The sequence below is a fragment of the Choloepus didactylus genome, chromosome 14 (genome assembly GCF_015220235.1).
Source record: "Choloepus didactylus isolate mChoDid1 chromosome 14, mChoDid1.pri, whole genome shotgun sequence".
Classification (NCBI taxonomy): domain Eukaryota; kingdom Metazoa; phylum Chordata; class Mammalia; order Pilosa; family Megalonychidae; genus Choloepus; species Choloepus didactylus.
Window position 1 is genome coordinate 85,872,989 of NC_051320.1, and position 9,126 is coordinate 85,882,114.

The following is a 9,126-nucleotide window of genomic DNA, read 5'->3' on the forward strand; positions in this document are numbered from 1 at the left end:
CAATAAAATAAGGATTGAAAAGCAAGTGGCCATTTAATTTGACAATCAGAAAGCTTTCGCCAGAGCTGTCTCGATGGAGTAGAGGAATTCGAAGCCAGATTGCTGTGGATTGAGGTGTGGGAAGTGTGGAACTGGAGACAGCAAGTGTAGACAGCTCTTCCCAGAAATGTGTCTGTCTAGCAAGTGGGCGAGTAAGGGCAGAGGCTTCTACAGATGGGTGGGGCACCCATCCTTGTGGTTGATGGGAAGGGGCCAGTGGAGTTGGAGAGGTTGAAAAGGAAGGGCTGGGGCCAGTTGGTGGAACAGGTCCTGAGGTTGAGAGGGGATGGGATCTCAAGATGGTGGGGAGGGTGGTGAGCTGTGGACAGGAGGCCAGCCACCTTGTCCACTGGAGTAGAGGGCTAAGGAACTCTAAAGGTCCATCTTGGACTTATCCTGAATTCATAGGCTAGGAGCTAGCTAGGTGGTTCTTAAAGTTTAATTCCCCATGAAATTCATATTCTGGGCAATAAGATGTGGATGGATAAAAAGTGAGTTCATGCAATCCAGTAGCCTTGATTCTTGAAGATGATTGTATAACTATAGAGTTTATATGGTGTGACCATGTGATTGTGAAAACCTTGTGGCTCACATTCCATTTATCCAGTGTATGGACAGCTGAGTAGGAAAATGGGGACAAAAATAGTAAATGAATAATAGGGGGTTTGGGGTGTTTGGGGTATTCTTTTTTACTTTTATTTTGATTTTGATTATTTAAGGAAAATGTCCAAAAATTGTGGTGATGAATTCACAAGTATGTGTTGATACTGTGAACAATTGATTGTACACTTTGGATGATTGCATGGTATGTGTCTATATCTCAATAAAATTGCAGGAAAAAATAATAAATGAGAAAACGTGGTAAGTTTTTGTAAATGGAAATTTATTTAATTTTTAAATTCTGAAATTATGTCTTCATTTTAATAATAGAATTTATTTCTTTCATAAAATGAAAGTGATAATAAATGAGTTGATTTATCTGTATTTTCCTTACTTAGAAAAATTAAAACATTAGCAACCTAAAAAAAAAGTAAGTTCAGCCTCATGACTGGAAGAGATATAGGATAAAAAGCTCCTTGGGCCCAAATTAGGGTAGTGAGGTAGGAAAGGAGAAGGCAACGGGAGAGGCTTTGGGGAGGCTGATGGTGGGACGGTGGCTGATGGTGGGACGGTGGGAGGAAGGAGGGGTGAGAAAGAGCAAGGGGGAGATAACGGTGCCCACCCGTGAGGAGGAGTGGGTGGTATTTCTAACCATGCTAAAGAGCAGGAGAGAAGATTTCAAAGAGGAAGATAATGAATTCTGTTTGTTCAGGGAAGACAGTGTAGATGGTGGGGAGCTGAGCTTAAGGATGGAGGGAAGGGGAAAGCGAAGGGGCTGTAAGCACCTAAAAGGGAGCACCCTTTTACCAGCTTCTCTCAGTCTTGCTTCCTCCGGATCCCCTAATGCAGGGTTTCTCGTCCTTGGCTCTTTTGACCTTTGGGCTGGATAATTCTTTGTTGTGGGCGTCTGTCCTGTACATTGTAGGTTGTTTAGCAGCATCCCTGGCCTCTACCCACTTGATGCCAGTAGCACTCCACACCCCAATATTTCCAGACATTGACAAATGTCCTCTTTGTGGGGACAGGGACAAAAAAATCTCCCCCATTGGAAAACCATGGCTCAAACATCTTTTCCTCACATCACTTTAAAATTATTTGAAAGGTGTGCTTTTGGATAATCTCTTTTAGTGGAAGCACCTACTCCTACTTATGGGGTCAGGTTGCCTGGGCTCAAATTCTGGCTCCACCACTTCCCCACTCAGGAGACATATGTGACCTTGGGTGACTTTCTGCCCTTCTCTTGGCATCTGTTTTGTTGTTGGTTTTGCCGGTTTGTATATTTATGTCCCCTAGAAAAAGCCATATTCTTTAATGCATTCTTGTGGGGGCAGACGTATTAGTGTGGATTGGGTGGGAACCTATTGGTTCAGTGTCCATGGGGATGCAACCCACCCAACTGTAGGTGATAACTCTGATTGGATAATTTCCATGGAGGTGTGGCCCCGCCCATTCAGCATGGGCCTTGTTTAGTTTACTGGAGCACTATATAAGCTCAGACAGAAGGAGCTTATAGCTAGCTGGAGCTGAGACAGACATTTTAAAGATGGCCTTTGGAAGCTGATGCAGACATTTTGGAGAATGCCGTTTTGACACGCCACCTGGGAGCAAGCAGACACCAGCCACGTGCCTTCCCAGCTAACAGAGTTTTTTCCAGATGCCATTGGCCATCCTCCAGTGAAGGTACCCTTTGTTGATGGACACTTTATGGCCTTCAGACTGTAACTGTGTAACCAAATAAACCCCCTTTTATAAAAGCCAATCCATTTCTGGTGTTTTGCATTCCAGCAGCATTAGCAAGCTAGAACATTGGTATTTGGCTTTCTGTCAAGTGGGAGTCTGGAGAGGATCAAATTATCCATGAAGATGGCTCGCTCAGTACCAAGAACCTGGTTAGCATCCAATCATCATTTGCTACTGTTGGTGGTAGTCACTGAATTTAGGCAATGTGCGGTACCCAGCAGGCATTTGGAAATCCAGGCCCAGAAATCTGGACTTCTTAGACCTAGAGGCAGACTTCACGGTGCAAAAAGCTACAAGACAGAGTTGGGGAGAGCGTTGATAGAAAGAAGGGAGATTTAAGCAAGAACTCCAGGGAACACCTGTATTTACCAAGCAAATGGGGGATGAGAAGTCTGTCAGTGAGAATCGGGTGGTCAGAAATGTAGGTGGGGAAACTAGGCATGTTATTTGTCCAGTCAGCACCAATCCTGGAGCCAGTTCTTGAACTCAGGTCACGAGAACGTGAGATGTGTTGGGGTCTTTCCCATCATGCAGTTAACAAAACCCCCTCTGTGCAAAGGCTGAACCTAAAAGGGCCCTATAAGATAAACATCCAAGGGTATTTCCTCCAGCGTTGCTGAGCGTCAGGGAAATGCTTCTTGCCCTTAAATGATTAATTTTAAAAGCTGCATTTCCAGCTTCATTTCTTTGCAATAAAAAGAATCAGACAGATGGGTCAGTGCCACAGTCCCTTAAGGAAGTAAGGGCCTTTTCTGTTTTGTGTGGCAGCTGAGAGGACACCCTCCCTGCCCTTCTGGCCCCTCATCTGTGTTCCCATAGCATTCTGGGATCAGTGCCTTTGGCATCTCTATGTCAGTGCACTGCTCCTCTCCGCTATTGACCAGTCTTGCTTTGCCTGAGCCGCTATCACAGATACCGCACAGTGGGTTGGCTTAAACAATGAGAATTTATTGTCTCGTGGTTTTGGAGGCTAGAAGGCTTGCTTCCTCCTGGGGTTGGTAGCATTCTAGTGCTGGCTTGTCACAATCCTTGGGGTTTCTTGGCTTTTTGTCACATGGCAATGTCCTCTCCTTTCTCTTCTGGCTCCTGCTGACTTCCGGTGGCTTTCTCTTTATAAAGCTTCCAACAATCTGGATTAAGACCACCTTCACTCAGTTGGACCACATCCAACTAAAAACATCTTTAAGAGGTCCTGTTTATAATGGGATCACACCACAGGGACATGGATTAAGATTAACAACATGTCTAAATTGGGGAACACAATTCATGCTACCCCAGCCCACCATCTGGGAATCAAAGGGTGGAAATGGGAGAGACACCACTCAGTGTTACCCCAATGAGCCACTAGAAATATTTTTGCTTCCTGTTGCTGCAGCCTTAAGCTCTGCTACACTAGGAGGTTTTAGTTCCAAAAGGAAGAGTTCTTCCACTAGGAGACTCAACAGTGGTTCCAATGAACTGGAAGTTAAGACTGCCACCTGGCCACTTTGGACTTCTCATGCCTCTGAATCAACAGGCAAAGAAGGGAATTACTGCACTGCCTGGAGTGATTGAACCTGATTATCAAGGAGAAACCGGACTGCAGTTACACAATGGAGGCAGGGAAAAGTATGTCTGGAATACAGGCGATCCTGTAGGGCTTCCCTTCGTACTACTGTGCCCTGTGATTAGAGTCACTGGAAAACTACAACACTCCAATCGAGGCAGGGCTACTAATAGCCCAGACCAGGCAAAGAACCACAACCAGCTGAGGTGTTTGCTGAGAGTAAAGGGAAAATGGACTGGTCAGGGGAAGAAGGTCATTAAAAAATACAAGCTACGACCAGGTGACCAATTGCAGAAACAAGGACTGAAATGGTTACGAGTGTTTCTTCCTTGTTTTGTTTTGGATATGTCAGTATATATACATAAACCAAATATCTTTGTTTCCTTCCCTCTCACCCCCTTATCTTATAATATAAATTGTATCTGACAAGATAGGATTTAACAAAGGGTTACAAATACGGAATCTTTATATATATATATATATATATATATATATATATTTTTTTTTTAGTTTATAGAGTACTAGAATAGCTAGAAGGAAATAACTAACATGGTGGAACTATAACACATAACATGCTTCGAAATTTGCTCTATAGCTACTTGTTAAATTATACTTTGAAAGTTATCACTTTTCTGTATATATGTTATACTTCACAATAAGGAAATGACTGAAATAGGGGAACTGTAACCCATAACATTCTTTGAAATTTGCTCTCTAACTACTTGTTAAATTGTACTTGGAAAGTTATCACTTTTCTGTACATATGTTATATTTCAATTAAAAATGTAAAAATATATATATAAGTTGTATTAACTGTATGTCATAGTGTTTAAGTTACAGGATTTCAAGGGTAAAAGTGAATATAACCCACAGATTTGCATACTCTTCTGGAGAAAGGGTTAGTGGTTTCTGGCTGTATGCAGGACAGTTGTATTTGTTAGGCAAAAGTATGACTATGTTATTATCTATATTTGGAGGTTGAGTATGATTTACAGAGATGTACATGGGTGCCAAGCTGACAAGGGGTGGACTGTGATGGTTATGTTCATGTATCAGCTTGTCTAGGTTATGGCTTCCACTTGATTGGACATGGAAGTTCTGACCTGCTTTTGACTGTAAGGATATTTCATAGATGGGTTTGCATATACTGTCAGTTGGTTGTGTCCACAGCTAATTGCATCTACAATCAACAAAGGAGATTGCCCTCAGCAATGAGAGGAGTCTCCTTATCCAATCAGTTGGAGGTCTTAAGCCAGAACTGAGGATTTCTGAAGTTGAAAAGAATAATTTCTATTACTACTTCAGACAGCCAGCTTCTCCTGGAGAATTCAGTTTCACTGGAGTTTCCAACTTGTGGCTCCTCTGAGGAATTAAATTTTATCTTCATCAGAATTTTCAACTTGTAGCCTGCCTTACGGAATTCAGACTTATCAATCCCGATGATCACATGAGTCAATTCCTATAATAAATCTTTTAAAATTTACATACACACACACAGACACACAGACACACATACACACATCCTGTCAGTTCTGTTTCTGTGGGAGAACCCTGACTAACACAGGCTGTGAGGGCAGGGCAGGGATTCTCTTCTTTGCCTCTAAATCCCTAGTACCTATCAGAGTTTTGACACAGTGTGTGCTCAACACCTATCTCATGATTAAATGCTTACCTGCTTGATAAAACATCATCACTCATCAGCTATGTGAGAAAGCCCACTCCCTGAGTAAGAAAGGAACGGGCAAGGAGGATTTCTGCGTGGGCTTTGCAAGCTGGGATGTTGTTCAGGGTGGAAGCGACCTGTGTGTGTTAATGATGATGAAAATATATAACTAATAGTTAAAAATTTTTTAGCTCTTATTCTATGCCTGACACTGCCCTGAGCACTTTCCAATGATGATCTCATTTAATCTCAAAATGAGATTGAAGGCAATCTTTAGGTTCAACTGTTAATACACCCATTTTAGAGATGAGGAAACCGAGACTCGGAAAAGTTGCACACAGAGGATCTGTCACAATTGGTCTCAGACTCTCTTGCAACCAATTGAGCTCCAGAGGCCAAAATAGGGCATGATGTTTGCAGACTCCAAATTTAAGGAATGTTTGATGTTTCTGAACCACAGATGTATATTGTAAAAGAGCAGGTCACTTGTCTGTGCCTACTATTTCAGAAAAATCAGAAAATACTCCCCCTATGTAAATAGTCCTTAACTGAACTCAGCATTGATATCATTGCCACCAAGTTCTGCAATTAAGCAGCCTGGAGATTGCTTGCTAGGTTGCAGTGACAGAGATATTTACATATCCATGTTTTAACTAGGCAAGACTTTCAGCCTGTAAATTGCTTATCCAGCCACAATTGTTCCTGTTAGGAAACTGCCTGGGGCCATTTCAGGGGAATGAGAAAGCAAGACAGGATTCCCCCAAATCCAGCTGTTGCCACCCCAGAATAATAACACTAACAATTAAGAACTAACATTTGTTAGCATGAATTCATTACATATGTCTGTTCTCAGCATGCCCAGTACATGGAATATCGTACTGATGTCTGGAACTGGTTTCTCTACCTTGGGTTCTTTGTAACTCTTATCCTTACCCCCTCAACAGTGAGGTCAGAGAGGCTTATTTAAAATGCAGGCCTGACTCTGTAACCTTCAATGTTTCCCCAAAGTCTGCCAAGCCTATTTGTACATCAAAATCACCAGCAGAGGCTGTTTGATACACAGACTCCTTCCTTCCTTCCACCCTAGATTCACTGAATCAGAATTTCTGGGCTTGGGGACTGGGATCAAAATATTTTTAAAGCTGCTCCAGGGAGTTAGATGCAATCAATCCAGCTTTGAGAGCCGCTGGCTACAGAGTAGTCCAGACGTAAGTGTTTTACAAAGAAGGTTGATAGCATTGTTGATCTCATGAGCTCACACACTCTTCTCAAAGAAGTTTTCTGCTCCTCCATCTTCACCATTCCCCAGAACTGATGTCTCTTTTCATTGTATGTCCACTATATCCCATACAGATTTTTTTATCATATTATTCAAAATGTATTATTAAAATGTGTTTGCATAGCTGCCACCCTTTCCCTCACCCTCCCCAGTCCCTTCCTCCACTCCCCAGTGAGCCTTGTCTTCAAACATCTATCCATCATATTAATTTCAGCACCTACCAGGGGGCCTGGTGCAAAATGGAACCAGTGACAGTACAGATGGTCACTAGGCAATTGTTGAACATCTCCAGGCTTGGGGAATTCCCTGACCCAATTCTTTTGCCAGAGACACAGCACATGGCCTCTATTCTAACTTCGATTCCTTAAGATAAAGGCTCTGCACATGTTCCATAGAGCCAGCCGAGGCTGGGCCCGTGCTGCCAGCTCCCCATCTACTTCTGCCTGGCTCCTGAGGCCCGGTCTCTCTCCCATTTTCTGCCCCATTCCCACCTGTAGTTTTGCCCTGTTCATCCTCACAGACTTGGCACAGCTCTGCCCCATGGGCTGTCTCTGTCCCCCACTCCCCACAGTTAGTAGACTCTGCCCCAGGCAGACCCAGAGGATTCCACCCCTAGCTCAGGGCAGCCTCCTGGGAAGAAGGAATTCAAATAGAACATTCTTCCTTAAATAGAGCCAAGGCCTCTGCCCTTGTAACTTACCTTTCTAACTTCTAGAATAACACTGAGCAAGTTCATCCTCTTTTCATACACATCAGCCCTTCAAACATTCAAACACAGCTCTGATGACCCACCCCAAGTATCCTCAGATCTTCAGTGTCTCAGATGATATGAGTTCTAGATCCTTCCCCCCAACCGAGTTGCCCTTGCCTGACCCCACTGCAGTTTATTCACGTCCTCTTGGCTCTCAGAAGTAAATAAATTCTCCAGATGGCATCTGACCAGTACAGAGAAGAGGACAATTATTATTTCTGTGATGTGGACCCAACTTTGCTGAATCCTGAAATGAATCCAAATATCCATTATGTTTTTAAACGTAGCTATAAACCCGAAGTCTGCTTGTTTAACAACATCCTTCATATCTCAGCTCAAAGGAAAATCAAACCAGTGGCCTTGAAACTTAAGATTGTCTGAAATATCTTGATGCAGAAGAGTGGCCCCTGAGCTATCTCGGTTGTTTTAATATTCTTTTATTAATTTGTTTTAAAAGTTAATTAATTTGCTGAAGATCTGATACATGCAGCAACATGGATGCACCTTGCAGACATCATGTTGAGTGAAATAAGCCAGCACAACAAGAGGACAAGTATTGTATGAGCTCACCGATATGAAATAATTACAGTAAGTAAATTCATGGAGTCAGAAACTAGAATACAGATTACCAGGGACCAGGGTGGGGGTAGGAAATGGGGAGGTAATGCTTAAATTGTACCATGTTTCTATCTGGGGTGTTGGAGAAGTGTAACAGATAAATTAGGATTTAAGAAATTACTATGATTACTGAATCATTTTATGTATATATTTCTTTTTACTTTCTAGTGTATCAGAATAGACGGAGGGAAATACCTGAAATTTCTGAACTGTAATTCAGCTGCCTTGATCTCCGATAATGATCGTATAGCCTTTATCTTATGCTCTTGTGATTGTAAAAGCCTTGTGACTGACCCTCATTTGTACACTTTTAACCGGTTTTGCAGCTTTAGAATCTTATGATCACTAAAGATAGCCCCTAATGTTTATTAATGAAGGGCCTTGAGTCAGCCCAGAGCTAACCCACCCCAATTCCAAAACTATCTTGCTAGACAGAACTGGATCTAACCAAAATGGGCCTACCTGACATGCACAGTAGCTTAAACATTAACCTATAACCCCATTATAATACTAAAAATCATGCCCATCATCATATTAAGGCCACCATTTTCTTACATACGTTACTAAGCAGGTAATCAACCTGCGCATGCTCAATAATTAGATCATCTCTAACCTCATCATCTTGAGCCATTGTCTCATTATCCTAAAACCTGCCCATCTTTTGGTGCTATGTAACTGTCAGAGTTACTGCAGTTCAGGGAGATAGAGTTTTAGGCCAATAGACCGTCTGATCTCCTGCTTCTCACCTAGCAATAAATTCTTTCTCTCTTTGAAACCCCAGTGTCTCAGGAATTGGTCATTTGAGTGCATCAGGCAGAGAACCCACCACTTTTGATCAGTATCAAAAGCTTTGGTAAAGTATGGTGGTGATGGTAGCACCACATTGTGAA